Genomic DNA, 15881 nt, shown 5'->3' with positions numbered 1-15881 from the left:
CAATCACCCACTTCCACCACCCTTCTGAGTGATCTCCCCTCCCCATCCCCACCCCTTCTCTACATAAGTGCCTGGGGACTTCTATTTCACTGTATCTGAAGAAGTGTGCATGCACACGAAAGCTCATACCAAAATAAAAACTTAGTTGGTCTTTAAGGTGCTACTGAAGGAATTTTTTTATCTTACTTCTATCATAATCCATAGCACAGATAAGGAAATCACTTTCTACATCTATAAACTACTGGGAGCATGGGAGCCTGCAGACTTGCATGTAATTCCGGCCATGCTTCTACATTTTAAAGCTATTGCAAGCGGAGCTCCAAGTACAAAGTAGCTTCCCCCCTGAAAACCTGCTGCTTCCCCAAATCATATGTAAATAACCATGGCCTCTTAATTTCACTTGCTACATCTATAGAAACTCCAGAGCTCAACAAACCAATTTACACGTGATGATTATCACAAACTAAAATGAATCCAGCTGCCATCTATTGGGAAATCTTACTTGCTAAGAGCTCTCGGGATAAATCACCGAGACAATCTAAATATTTAAACCCATGTCAACAGTAATGGATTCTGAAAAATCAGCTTATCTAAAATATGACACTAAACAGAATAAATGTAAATGTATTGATAAGAACTAGGTGGGACTCCAGAGATCAAGAAACTATTTTTGCTTAAAGCATGACTGCATATATTGTGTAACTTCTAAGAATGCCAAGCATGCCTTACAGTGCAATCCTACACAAGTCTATTCAGAAGTACAGTAACTTCACTGGGTTCAATAGGACTCACCCCCAGCTGATTGCTGATTGTATTTTCCCTTATTTTTTAATCCCATTTTAAACTTAAGATAAGGCTACAATCCTTTTTTTAAAAAACCCTCTGTTGAAAATGACTAAGAATCTGCGTCAATTGTGGGAAATGCTCTTTAACTTATGTTTGAGCAATTTTATGGTTCCAAAAGGCAGGCTACAATATACAATTAAAACTCAGCCATAATTGCTATTTGCCTGTGAAAACATATTTCTTCATGTGCATATGCAGTTACTAAAAATGAATGATTTTACATACCAGTTTAAGCTACATTTTGAAATGTTGCATTAAAAATGCTGAGTTAAAGTTTGTCTTTTAAAAAACGCATTTTAAAATCTTTTAAAAGAGTCTTGAAAAAATCAAAACACCCAACACTGAAATCTCATGCTCATTAAATAAAATAAATCTCATTAAATAAAACTGTATTTATACAGTTAGCAAACACATACACACATTTGTTACATGTAATAAATGGAAACAGATTTCAAACTACTTTAGTGTTTATCAAATGGTAATCACTAAAATCAAATCCTTTAAATTTGATAGCTAGATGATTAAAGACAGTAGAATCATATACAGAAAACTGAAATATAATCACAATGAAATAGGAAAAGAATTACATACACCTCCTTTAGAAAGGAAAGCGGGGCTTTTCAGAATCAACATCCAGTGTTAAAAATGGAAATACAACAGTGGTGCTGATTACAGTCAAAATCCCTGAAACAATTTTTTCCCTTGATCTTCATGCTTGGTGAAAGACAAGCTGCCCATCTCAGCTTCTGTTATTGACATCACTCCTCCACAGTATATACACACTTTCTCTTGACACCAGACATTTTATTTTAGAGCAGATAATCCAACTCTCACCCATCTGAGGACACTGGCTATACCTGCTGGAAAAGGGCTTCAGTGCTTTGTGTGTTCGGGGCTTCCTGCTTCTTCTCGCGACTACCTTCTGCTGCTGCTGCTGCTGCCGTTTCTCCTTCTGCCTTGTGGCCTCTAAGGCCCAAACCCCTGTCTCCTGTCAGCAGCACAAGCAGCAGCCCGAGACAAGCCTTGGATCAGAGGCTCCTCCACCTACACCCTTGCAGCAGCAGCAGCAGCAGCAGCCAGCAAAGCAGCGGCGCACACGCGCACAGGCTCAGGCACACGCGCGCCCTTTCGCCAACCACCTCCCGAGCCCTTTCCCCTGCATACTCCACCCACTGCCCGAGGTCGACCCGGAGGGGTCCCCCTTGCAGCCCCGCCCTTCTCCCTGGGCCACAGCAGCCTTCCCCGACACCACCACCGGCTGGGGCTGCCTCCCTAAACAAGGGCTTCCACTGCACAGGTGCAAAAAAAACAACAACCACCCCTGCTGCCAGGAGGGGCCTTTACTTGCCACTGCGCCCCCCTCCTTCCTTGGCACCCATCGCCCCCTTTCTCCACGCACGCCTTCCCTTCGGAACCTCCCCCTTTTCAGCTGCTCTGCTTCCTTCCCCTGCAGCCCAACCTCCCCCTCCCCATCCATTTTCCCCCTTGAAAAGGCGGGTTCGTGTGCGGCGCCCCCCCCCCCGACAGACGCGCCCCCTGCCCGATCCGGAGCCCCATTTCCTCCCTTCCCCTCCGCACTCACCTTTGCGGGACTGCTCGCCCCATGCGCAGAATCCCCTTCGCCCTCCCTCCCGCCGCCTCCCCTTTCCCAGCTGCCAACGACACCCCCCCCCCCGGTTGCAGCCCGTCGACCTCCCGCATTCCTCCGCTTCCCCCTCCCCGCTCTCTAGCGAAGGCTCCCGCCTCCCTTACCAAGCTCCCGATACCCCGCTCGAGCCGCCCGCCTCCCTCCCTCCCAGCTGCCCTTACCCCTACAAGACGGCCGCCCTTCCCACTTCCCTCCCCTCCCTCCACATTCCAGCTGCAGCCCCATATCTGCCCCCTGCCGCCGCCGCCACCCCCCGTCCTCAGGCCTCCCCCCCCCCCGAGCTTTCCTTACCGTGGAGGCTCCTCCGCCATCCCCTCCTCACAGCCGCTTCCACCGTCCGCCTCGCCCGCCTGCCGCCGTCACCGCGCACCGAGCGGCCCGTCACGGGACTCCCCGCCCACAGACCTCCACGGTAACCATAGAGAGGGGGAAAGTGGCAGGTGGAGCGGCGCGCCGGCTTCAGCGCCCGGACGCCGCCATGTTAACCGGAGGCAGGGTGAGTGAGGGGAGGGGGGGAGTCTTCGTTGCTATTGGCAACGGACGAGCACGACTCGAGGCATTAATGGCCGAGGGGGGATAGGGGGGCAAACGCCGTGATGCGTGTGCATATAAATATTAGGACCCCAAAGTCTAACAAACGAAGTTGGTTTTATTAAACGTGATACAGAATAAAGGACCCGCTGCCCTCGCTAGGTATGCAGCCGCGCTGAGGGCAAAAAGGCCGCCCTCTCCTCCCCTTCGTACGCGTACCGAGAGGCATGGCTGTCCGTTTGCCGCACAAAAGAGCGAGGACGTCGCCGCTGCTGTTCGCCCGATTGCGCGCTCGCGAGAGGCCCCTGGGCGAGGCAGGGGGTGCGGACGGTGGTGAGAGCAGCCTGCCTGGCTCCGAATGGGTTTTAATCGCGGCGGATAATGGAGAAAACAAATAAGGAAATAAAGCTCCCTTGTGGATTGAATTCCAAGTCGGCATTCCGTCTTCCCGCCGACACCCATTTTAAGCGTGTCGTCAACGTCAGGAATTGCCTCCCTATGGAATGGCCACAGGCCTGGCGAACTTTTTTCATAGGCAAAAGTGGGGGATTGACACCAAAACACATAGGAAGCTTCCTTGTGCATGCATGCATTTTGTTAATTGGGGGGAGGGGAGAGAGAGGAAAAAAAAACAAAGGAGGTCCATGTTTAAATCAAAGAGAATTGTGCAGTGGTGGCCCTCGATTTAATTCCACAAGCTCCACTGCCGACGTCTCCGTTTTGGGCCAAATACGTCCTCCCTGTGCCTGTGGTCTTCTCAAAACGGGAACCGGGAGTCACAAAAAGTAAGGGTGTGGGGCATTGCCCAGGCTGCAATCCCAAACAAGCTTCCAGCAAAGTAAATACCAATGGACTAAGTAGCTTTGGACATTACAGCACCAAGATGTTTAAGTGTGCTACTCTAGTGTCCCCACTAGAGCAGGTGGGGAAGATGGATGAAATGACAGGCATGGGGAGGCGAGGGAGTAGGAAAACCCAGGGCTATCTCATAATTTTCCCATGCATTCACAGACAGGTGGATGACTCTTCTTCCTCCAAAGGCACTCAGGGCAATGTACAACAAACCATGACATGGTACTTTACATTCAGAGGTGTGTTTGTTTGTTTGTTTGTTTGTTTGTTTGTTTGTTTAGTGGAGGAGTCTTCAATCAGATCAGCTCCCATTTGCTGTGTGAAGTGGTGCAGTCCAGACACAGGTTTACCACCACAGCAGTAACTACACAGCCAAACTAGATGTTGCATGCAGGCACTTGTGAATTCCCCCAAGTGCTTCTTATAGCCAAGTGGCCTGAAGCTTTAAGCAAAAGAGGGGATGGGACTGCTTAACCCTTTGCCCCACAGCTATTTTTCTGTCCCAACTTTTTTTTTTTTGCACCATAGTTAGGCCCATAGACGGAGGACAAGGTAGAAATATTTGAGCGGAGAGGGCTTTGTGTGACTAAGCAGAGAAAGCAAAACAAATTTTCAAATAAATAAATAAATGTGGGGTATGATTTTTCACATGAATAAGTAAAGATCTGAAACTAAATTCCTATGCAACAATAGTAACAACCATTAGGTTTTGCATAGATTTCATCGAAGCCCTAATTAATTGTTTAACAATGTGACAATTTTAGAAACGGTAACAAGGAGGGTGTTTTATATCTCTCCTATTCTCAATCCTACACGTTTACCCTGAAGTAAGTCCCACTATGTTCAGTAATAATAATAATTTATTATTTGTACCCCGCCCATCTGGCTGGGTTTCCCCAGCCACTCTGGGCGGCTTCCAACAAAAATTTAAAATACTGTACATTAAAATGTCACCCATTAAAAACTTCCCTGAACAGGACCACCTTCAGATGTATTCTAAATGTCTGGTAGTTGTTTATCTCTTTGACATCTGATGGGAGGGCGTTCCACAGGGCGGGTGCCACTACCAAGAAGGCCCTCTGCCTGGTTCCCTGTAGCTTTGCTTCTCACAGTGAGGGAACTGCCGGAAGGCCCTCGGCACTGGACCTCAGAACGATGGGGAAGGAGACACTCCTTCAGGTATGCTGGGCTGAGGCCATTTAGGGCTTTAAAGGTCAACACCCACACTTTGAATTGTGCTCGGAAACATGCAGTGGAAATTACGTCCTAGTAAATGTGTTTAGAACTGCAGCATAAAGCACGATTTAAAACTTTTTAAAAAATAACAAGCACAACAACCTTGCAGAAATGGACTGTTTCCTTGGGACACCCTGTGATCATGAATGTACCCCAAACTGCCTCCAGTAAAGTATTTCAGATCTCACCATAGCTGTCAAGTTTTCCCTTTTTTTAAAGGAAATTCCCTTATGCTGAATAGGCTTCCTCGTGAGAAAAGGGAAAACTTGACAGCCATGGATCTCACTGTTGCATATCTGAAGGTACTGCATAGACTTAACCACCTAAACCTTCCAGTTTAGTGCTTTTCAAGAGGGGAAAAATGGCTTGAATTAATCATGGAAATGTAAGTCAGCACACTGGGAAAAAGAGCTAGGAGATGGGAGGGAGGACAGTGCTGATGAGACCCAAAAGATTCCAAACATTTAAACAGGAAAAGTCATCCATTTTATTCATATGACACTAGCTGTTTAGCAATGCAATTTCTTCAGCCAAATGTATACAATGCAGTCATGTGTCTCCTGGCTGCCAAGTGTGGTTTTGTTTTTTTGAATAACTCATTTCCCCTTAATAGCCCTGCTCTTGGCAGGCAGAAGTTTACAAGGTGAAGTTTCTTCTATCAATTCATTTCCATGCCAGGGAATGCTTCACCTGCTAGATTTCAGCCCTGAAACAGCAAATGTTGGCATCCAGACAGCCAAGTTGTTAAGATTTTCAGGACCACTTACCATATTGTGATTAGAATCACATACCTTGTTTTGTGTTTCTAAACCAGAAGCTGCCCTAGAAGGCCTGTGGCTGCCCTGGCTGGGAGGAGTCCTCTTTCCTTAGGCTACATATGTCCTGCCCACAACTCCAATCCATTTCAGTCATTCTGCTGGCATGTTTCAGGACTCATAGAATCATAGAATCACAGAGTTGGAAGAGACCGCAAGGGCCATTCAGTCCAACCCCCTGCCAAGCAGGAAACACCATCAAAGCATTCTTGACATACGCCTGTCAAGCCTCTGCTTAAAGACCTCCAAAGAAGGAGACTCCACCACACTCCTTGGTAGCAAATTCCACTGCCAAACAGCTCTTACTGTGAGGAAGTTCTTCCTAATGTTTAGGTGGAATCTTCTTTCTTGTAGTTTGAATCCATTGCTCCGTGTCCGCTTCTCTGGAGCAGCAGAAAACAATCTTTCTCCCTCTTCCATATGACATCCTTTTATATATTTGAACATGGCTATTATATCACCCCTTAACCTTCTCCAGGCTAAACATACCCAGGTCCCTAAGCCGTTCCTCATAAGGCATCGTTTCCAGGCCTTTGACCATTTTGGTTGCCCTCCTCTGGACACGTTCCAGTTTGTCAGTATCCTTCTTGAACTGTGGTGCCCAGAACTGGACACAGTATTCCAGGTGTGGTCTGACCAGAGCAGAATACTCATTCATACTTCCACTTACCTGTCCTGCTGCTTTTCCCCAGGGAAACCCACTGAATCGGAGCAAATGTCAATTGGGTTTTCTGCAGATTGACATTTGCTTCGATTCAGTGGTAAATAGTGGGTTTCCTGGGGAAAGCGGCACAGCAAACGGAAAACTGTTCAGATTCATGTCTAGAAAGCACTGGGCAAGTGGAAAACCTCTCAGATCCATGCTTTCTAGGCATGGGGCAAGCAGAAGTGTGAATAAGCCCTCAAGGACAATATCTGGTATTTGGCCAGCAAAATAGGGATTTCACCAAATCCATTAGCCCCTCATCTGATTGATTTTAGGTATAGTATTGTATTCTAAATCACACAAGGGTTTCTCTCTCTTTGTGCTTACTCTCTTCCTGTGCAGCCCATCCAAACTGCAAACAACAGGTGTTTCCATGCATCACAAAATCTGCTCAATGTGGTTTGTCTCTGGGCTGATTTGTGATGCATGAAAGCTGTTGCTCTTTTACCAACACATGACAGTGGCATGGCTTGTGATTGCCAATGCTCATTCCTACAGTTGTTCCCATTTATCAACAGGCAACGGTTTTCAAACGTTGGAAAACTCGTATAATTCTTGAAACTAGTAGCTAAGGAACAGCAGTCATTATATCTGAGGCCACAAGAGGGCAGTCTTTCATATATATTGGATCTGACACATCAATGTCTTTTTGGCCATGGTTTCCTGGGAAGAGTGTTAGTGAGGTCTACACATTTGAAGGCTTCCTGCATGTAGACTAGACCAAACGGTACAGAGTCATTTCAAAATTTAGCCTTGCCCATTTGACCAGAGGTGATTGCATCGTCCTCTGCATTACTAACCTTGAAGCTGAAGGAATGAGCCTAAAGATCTCCCAACATGCTACATGCCATTAGAAACACAGCTAAGCTGTATCTTCATAAACACATTAATCATTTGCATGAATTACTCAATATTTGAAAATACACCTTCCTTAACTAACTGGTGTCTCTTCTACCAACTTCCCTTCCCTGTATATTTGGGGGGGGGGGGTTGTAGGGAATAGTGATTGTTCAAGAGCAATCAAACAACTGTTCTATGTTTTTCAAGGAGACACAACATTGATCCAGAACTTCTCTGTTTAGCAAGAGCGCAGCTTTAGAAAGGCAGGGTGTCTATCAGTGAGTATTAGCCATGATAAGCCAAGTGATCCTTTCGCTTCTGAGATTGTATACCACTTTCTCAGGGTGGGGCTTCATGTGCTGCTGTGTGCTTCCCAGAAGCATATGGCTGGCTACTGTGGGTAAGCAGGAAGCTGAAATTAAAAAGACTTACAAGTCCATCAAAAAGCAAAAGGGCTAGATGAACCTCTGATGGGAGGCTATTCTATAATTTAGGGTGGAGTTGCATCCAAAAAGGGGCCTCTCTCTTGTCCCTAACAGCCATATTTTATTGGCAAAAGGGCAATGAGGAGGACCTCAGGAACTGAACACAGTTCTTCAGCGTGTACAGTTTTCAGGTGCTGTAAAATAGTAAATGGTGACGACACGGACCACAACTGCGAACTGTGAGGTAGATGTACTCATAAAATTTGTGTTCCGCTACTGAGGGAAGTGACGTAGGCTAGTCAGGCAAAATGGCTGCGTCTGCAGTGGAGAAGGCGTGTTGTGTTCTTGAATTGAGCAGAACGGAATCTGTAAGTGTTGTGCAAAGGCATTTTCAATCGCGATTCGGGGGGGGGGGAACCCCGGAGCAGAAAATGTTATCTGTGACTGTTTCTAAAAAAAACTTTAAACATTCCCCTACAATTCTGTTACAGATAACATAAGATATATTTTACTGTAGTCTTCTTTTTTATAGTGCGCTGAAACTGTATACTTCATTATGAATCACCCTGTATATGTTCTTACGCCTCACCGTCAATAGGTGCAGAATGATTTCAACAAATCTAGGAGCAGATTTTCAAAAATAAAAATGGAATTGTAACAGGGTCCATGAAATTCAGTAGTGTGTCATTCTCAGAATCTCATCTCATGAGCCAACTCGGACCCTGTGATCATCATCATCTGAGGCAATGCTTTTCTAAAGTTAAAAAGGTGTTGGTATTCACCATGAAGCTGTTACAGTAAGTGTCACACTTTTAACATTTGAAAGGAAAAGGTGCTGGTGGTGCGTACCCTTGAGGGCCCCCAGAAAAAAGCACTGACCTGAGGCCATTCTTCATGTGCCCTTCATGAGAGGTGGTTTGATTATTACTTCCTAAGATTAAATATTCCAGTGTACTTCCTAAAAAGAAAGTCCAACTGCATTTAGTGGGGCTCAGTTCTGGACTGCAAAATGTGGAGGGTTTGTCCAAAGCGGGGGGGGGGGGGGAGCCTGTATTCCAAAGGTGCATGAAGCCCTTAGTCCAATTTCAGATGGGTAGGAGAGCCCAGAAGGAGAGATGGGTGGGAAAAGGCCACAATGGATGGAGCAATGGGTCAAAGCTGGTTGGTTTTTTAACTTGTTTGCTGTTGACTCAGCAGCTGCCTTGTTGTTCTGAATTAAAATTTCATTGTACTTCTGGCCTCCCCCCCCCCCAAACTTGCTATTGCGTATGAAAGGCAGCATAGATATATTTAGGGCTTTTTTTCAGCCGGAACTCAGTTCCAGCACCTCTCAGGTGGGCTTTATTGCCATTATAAGAAAACAAGGGAGGTGTTCATACAGAGCTCCAGCACATCTTTTTCTAGAAAAATAGCACTGGGAATATTTAAATGAATGAATGAAAAAGATAACATGATACCTGGTAGGAATTAACATGTAACATTCATATGTTACATAAGCACTGGTTTCTCTGTGCAATTAACCAGTGTTGTTTATACCCACAAACATGCAAACTTATTCCCATGAATGAACTTAAATAATGAGCAAATAAGAAGTGGACATTAGATGTGGATGGTGGGAAACATGGATTTTTGTCTAGATGTAATCAGTCATCTATGCTACCACATATGAGATGAAAAAACCAAAAAGTTATCTTCGACACGTTCAGAAAATTCCAGCGAAGGGATATTCTTGAGCACATATGAGATGAAAAAACCAATGTTATCTTCGACACGTTCAGAAAATTCCAGCGAAGGGATATTCTTGAGCACCCATGAGAATAAATCACCCTATGTTATATAGCAGATGCAAAAATTCCTCATGATCTTAATAGGTACAAAAAGGAGGCTTCCAAAAGCCTACACACATTATAAATGCCAGAGGATTTTACACCTCAGAAGTTGGCACAGCTCACTCATTTTTTGTCTTCATGTGAAACTCAACTTAAAACGTCTTTGGCACAAACTGCAGAAAGACAGGAAATAAAACACAGCCTCGCCCTTTGCAAGTTACTGACAAGGCTGCCATTCATTTTCTACAGAAAAGTTTTCAAGAAAAAACTGAAACTTTCTGAACTGGATAGTGTGTTAAAAATGTGGTTGCATCCATTAAATAGGTGAGATCACCTGCCTTGGGTAGCAGCTATCAGATCTGAAGTACTATTAGAGAGTAGTAAATGGACAATTATTTAAATCTTTCATATATTTACCATAGGGCAAGGCAATGTCTGATATAAAATATATTATGATTTAATTTAATAAAATCTGTGACATTCTTACACTCATATGGAAAAGCTTTTGACTAAGAGTGCTTCCAGATGGGAGCTTAATATTTAAACAGGCTGGTGAAATATCATAAATGAGTTATAGACAACAGGGTTTTTTAAAAAAACAGGGTTTTTTTAAAAAAATAAAACATGTGTTTGTGGTATTGGGTTTCCACTGGAAAGGATAAATCTGGATTAAATGTGGGGTGATATGAGCTGGTGTTTTAATGGAAGTGTTGTGTGGATATGGCAAAAAAACAAAACACAACACTTCCATGCTTGGAGAGCACCAGTTCCACAATAAACACCTGTCTGAAGCAGTGTTTGAAACTCCCATTGCTCTGGGCACATTTTGTGACAGGACATTTCATTAGCGCAAGCAGTTTCTGAGTATCCCAAATGTACCACAGAGCCTAGGGCTTGCCAATCAGAAGGTCGGTGGTTCGAATCCCCGCAATGGGGTGAGCACCTGGTGCTTGGTCCCTGCTCCTGCCAACCTAGCAGTTCAAAGGCACGAAGTACAAGTAGATAAATAGTTACCACTCCGGCAGGAAGGTAAACAGCAATTACGTGCACTGCTCTGGACTTAGTCATGCTGGCCACATTACTTTTAAAAGACAACTGAAGGCGGCCCTGTTTAGGGAAGCTTTTAATGTTTGATGCTGTATTGTTTTTAATATTCGGTTGGAAGCCGCCCAGATTGGCTGGGGAAACCCAGTCAGATGGGCGGGGTATAAATAATAAATATTATTATTATAACCCAGAAAAACTGTCTGTGGACAAACGTCGGCTCCCTCGGCCAGTAAAGTGAGATGAAAGCCACAACCCCAGAGTCGTCCGAGACTGGACCTAACGGTCAGGGGTCCCTTTACCTTTACTAGGCTGGTAATCAAAAGAGGAATATGTTACCGAGTTTGTTATGCAGATCCAGGTCATCAGTAGACTGACAAGCCCCAACAAAAGTAGGCCCCAACAAAAGATAATACAACTCTCTTAAAGGCTAAAGATAATGAATCCCTAGAGTAATTCCCAGAGGTTTTGAAAATGGAAACCAGCCAATTGCATTTTGAACTATCAAGTCTACACAGACAGTTATATTTCACCTCCAAAACACACCCACATCCACAGGCTGCAAAGCAAGTTAACAAAATCTCTTTAAAATTTGGGGAGTGAAAGAGCATGGACACAGAGGCAGAGGTGTGCAGACTAAACTCCACTCCTATGGAATTAAGTTCAAAAGCTGATGTCTTTTGTTCTCCTTTTCCTATGTAATCTGACACTGTTTGTTTAAAATCAAGGCAGATTAAATTGCCAGAAGGGACATACTGCTCATTACCGGTATTAGTTAACATGTCTACTGGAGACACATTTTGCCATCATGGCAGCCAGAACCAATTAACTCCTTTTGATTCCCACATGCGTGGGAATGAAAGGCGGGAAAACACATGACTATATCTTGGGACTAATTAGTTCAACTAGGAAAAGATAATAGAAAGCAGGGGAGGGGGAGAGACCTTGAACAAGTCCACAGCTTGTTATGAACTCTGTACATCAGTTCAGAAGAGCCTTTTTATGAGTTAGAAATTTTATGCAGGGCCAGCGAAACAGAAAGCTCTACCGTGTTTCTCATATTATAAGACACGTCTTATATTTATTTTTTCCTCAAAAAAACACACTATGGCTTATTTTCAAGGGATGTCTTATTTTTTCCTCCTCCTCCTGCCGCGGCCGGCATTGCTGCTGCGCCTATCACTATGTCTTATTTTCGGGGTATGGCTTATATTCCTTGAATGCTTAAAAATCCTGCTATGGCTTATTTTATGGGTATGTCTTAAAATATGAGAAACGGGGACAGTAAGCACTGAAGATGGGAGCTTCCTTACAACAAGGTGTGCCAGAGGAACAAAAGGTGATCCCACTGCATGGAAGGGCTACACAGTATCTTTAGTGTCCAGAGTACCTGAGTTAAAATATATTGCTTTCGAAAAACTTTATTTTTTGGCACCCACCTCCTTCTTCTTTCCCACCAATTTCTTTCAAAAAATTTTTTAGTACTTTTTATAAAAAATATATAAGCCACAACCCACACTAGGACCTTATGGTGAACCACAAGTAATAAATTGAATAAATAATAACAATAATAAAATTCTGTCATTCAGGCATTGCAAAATCTTTCAGAAATCAGTACAGTACTGAACACTTACTGCCAATACATAATGAAGGATATTTTTATAGCTGGGATTTGTTTCTTTGTAACCTCAAAATACAATGCTGCATTTATTATTTATTTTACATTTATTTTGTTGTTTAGTCGTTTAGTTGTGTCCGACTCTTCGTGACCCCATGGACCATAGCACGCCAGGCACTCCTGTCTTGCACCGCCTCCCGCAGTTTGGTACCCCCCCCCCATTTCCACAACAAAGTAAAACTGAAGGTGGCTTACATATAAAAATATAAACCACAACAAAAATTAAAAGCAATCCTGACAATGCAAACAATAAAACTAAATTTGCAATTAAGGGGGAGAGGATAAAACAGGATTATTATTTTAAAAACAAACAATTAAGCTTCTAGGTAGGAGGGGAGTTCTTGGGTTAGGCAAGAATGAGAATGTGTATCCATTGCAGCATGTTAAAACTGCAACCGTGCTCAGAAGTTAGCCAGTGTCCCCTGAAAAGTGTGCGGACGATTGCACCCTGAAACAGAGCGGAAGGGCATTCTGCACATGTTTAGGGGCTCTGGGAACCTTTTAGAAAAGTGCATAGCTGCCAAGTTTTCCCTTTTCTCGCGAGGAAGCCTATTCAGCATAAGAGAATTTCCCTTTAAAAAAGGGAGAACTTGGCAGATATGCAAGCGTTAGAGAGTAGAGCCGGGGTGAGGCTCTCCTGAACTAAGCCACGCCTGACCCGTGGACGCCCCGGGTGGCCGTTTGCAAGCTATTTGTGTTTACATCAATTGCTCCATTCCCAGACGCCCCAGTGCACAGTCTCCGTCAGTCGAAGTCTACCAGGAAACGCGAGAGAGGGCGGGGCGGGGCGGGGCGGGGCGGCGGGTCCCGATGGAACGCAACCTGCGTCACACTTGGAACAACCGCTTCCCCGCCCCCGCGGATCGCATCGCCCACCGCTCATTTATCGGAACCCGCCCCTTGGTTGCTAGTAGTAACGAAGACGTTACTGCCCTTTCGGCCAATAAAAAAGGTGTCTAGGCGCGGTTGGCCTAGAGACCTGAGGAAAAGGGGGCAGTCCTCACGTCCGGCTGCCGTTTGAACACCACGTGCGGGGAAGATGCCTTATTCCAAAGCAAGGGAACCGCTCTTCCTTGGGATCTCTATGATGCTCCGTCTTGCGTCGGTTGAGCCACGAGTTCGACGCAGAACCAGAAGTGTTTGTCGCGGGTGGTTGAGGCGGTTCCTGTGCCCTTGGGCTGCTATGGTGGTCCCCGCTGCGGGTTGAGCAGCTGAGCCCGGCAAATAGAAGCGGGGAGGCAAGGCAGGTGAGGCACGTTGGCAGCAGGGATGTGGAGGGAGGGGCGCCAAGGAAGGAGGAACTGTTTCAATTTGGGGCTTTTAAAGTGCGATATGGCAGTGGGTAAGGCAGGACGTGATGGGGGACGTGGAAAAATCGCACGTACGGTACTGTGGAGAAATAAATAAGGTTTTTTTCCCCTCCTTTCCTAGTACTAAAATGCCCCCCACCCCGAAGCGGGATATTCAGGGCAACTTTTTCACCCAGTGTAGAGTTGGAAGGGACCCCAAGGGCCATTTAGTCCAACCCTCTGCAGTGCAGTAGCTCCTGAGAGGTCTTGCATTTGCAAGGCGAGGTTGTTTAGTTTCTCCCAAACATCTCCAGCAGATGCTTAAACAGGCCTGAGCTAACATTCATTAAGCAAGTTCTAGGGCAGCCCTGCCTTATGAAGATCCTGGATCAGTTGAAGTTAGATTTTGCAGCTGCCTATCTGCTTTAAGCTAAGAGAGGAAAGGGGAATATAGGAATGCAATGTTCACCTTTACAATAATACCATGATTTCTAATCCTAGACTGATTGATGGTGGTTGTTCTTCAATTCTGCCACTAGAAGAATGTCTGAATTAAAATTTCGGGAGGTGCTGCCCAAGCAAGGTGAGTGACTTACCCAAGCATTCATCAAAGTGCACTTGCCAAGCTTCTCAAGTGGCTGTTGTTGTGCGTCTCCCTCTGCTTACCTCTTGTGATCCCCCCCCCTCTTTTTGCCAAGTTACAAAGGTTGCATGGGGTTTCACCTTATCACACTACAGGTGGGTAGCACTCTTAGGGTTTGGCCTCTGGCAAATTCTTTATCAGCACTGCAAGATTTTATATCCTGCACTTTCTCCCCACAGCGTGCTCAGGGCAGCTAACAGGATGCAATCTGGTGAAACCATAGCCCAGGCATCCCCAAACTGCGGCCCTCCAGATGTTTTGGCCTACAACTCCCATGATCCCTAGCTAACAGGACCTGTAGTCGGGGAAGATGGGAATTGTAGTCCAAAACATCTGGAGGGCCGAAGTTTGGGGATGCCTGCTATAGCCAGTATACGATACTATAATTTATGAGGACAATTACAAAAAAAACAGGGCCTGAATGTACCTATTGCCTTCTGGAGCTCTGGACAAATACAACTGTAGTCAAATTCCATCTGAACATGGGCAGGGAAGGGGACTGTCTGGAGAGACAGGGTGTGAACACAGAAGAAGCTCTCTTGTGCATTCTCACCCTCCTAGGCATCTACAGCAATGGTATTATAAGAAGTCTCTTTCTGATTGTAAACTGTGCATTGGGGCATACTGAGAAAGGTGTTCCTTCAAGTACCTGGGGGCCTAGAGCATTTAGGATGTCTGTATAATAGTACCAATACCTTAAATTGGACCAGGTAGCTCACCAGCAGCAGTGAAATACTCTCAGAATTGATGTGATGTTCTTTCTGGCCATCTACAGATGCCTGAGAAACATTATATTGCAGGGATATTTCCATGTAAGTATGTTAATATGTAGCACAGGATCAGACATGTTACTTCAAGGTAACAGTTTACCACTGGCCTTGTTACTATGTTGAGACCTGAATGCTTCCTTACCGAGGATTACAGAGCCTTTATTCTTTTCACAGAAGTAGCCTGTTTTATAACTATTAATAGTTTTACACCTGTTTAGCTCTTTCATGCTCTGCATCCTGTGTTATCTATCTCCCCTTAAGTATTTTTAACAGATGGTGAATAATACTGTAGTATGATTAGGTTCTTTCAGCTAGGCTTGCCCTTTGACCCTTATATTGAAACATATTTGTGCTATTGTCTATATGCTGCCTACTACACTTGATGTCAGGAGAAGGGGCTAGTATCACACTTGAACTTCATTTTTTTAGTACACGAATGGCCCAATAAAATGAAAAGCTTTGATGCAAGTACAGTACTATACCAGCAGCTGCCAAAAAAATGTGAGGTGCTTAAATGGAGACTTCCATGTGTACTACTCTACACAGCTTAATAACAGAGAAGTGGGTTTGGTGGCATCCACATGGAACTGTAGTGTTTGAACTGGCAGATATATTCTTGAACATATATTTTATGAGCTTTGTAATTATCTTAGGTTTCTCAATTTTTCTTGTTTTAGGGATGTTAGCAGTAGAAGATGTGACTACTATGGTGTTATGCAAGCCGAAGCT

At 44.8% G+C, this 15881-nt stretch overlaps 1 protein-coding gene across 2 annotated transcripts in view; it reads right to left on the bottom strand.

Annotated features, from left to right (window-relative positions):
* The window catches only part of SHOC2 (SHOC2 leucine rich repeat scaffold protein), a 50220-nt gene extending 47312 nt beyond the window's left edge, over positions 1–2908 (bottom strand). Inside the window, exon 1 of one of the 2 annotated variants that reach the window (XM_035132853.2) lies at positions 2786–2908. The gene's annotated coding sequence lies outside the window, so the exon portion shown is untranslated. Of the gene's footprint in view, positions 1–1703; positions 2120–2785 lie in introns of those variants that run through there. The other variant, XM_060274731.1, reaches the window with a different exon arrangement.
* Between the last annotated feature and the right edge of the window lie 12973 nt (positions 2909–15881).

This window comes from Zootoca vivipara, chromosome 5 (assembly GCF_963506605.1).
Source record: "Zootoca vivipara chromosome 5, rZooViv1.1, whole genome shotgun sequence".
NCBI lineage: Eukaryota > Metazoa > Chordata > Lepidosauria > Squamata > Lacertidae > Zootoca > Zootoca vivipara.
The sequence above is the reverse complement of the archived record's forward strand: the minus strand, read 5'-3'. Positions and strand labels throughout refer to the sequence as shown.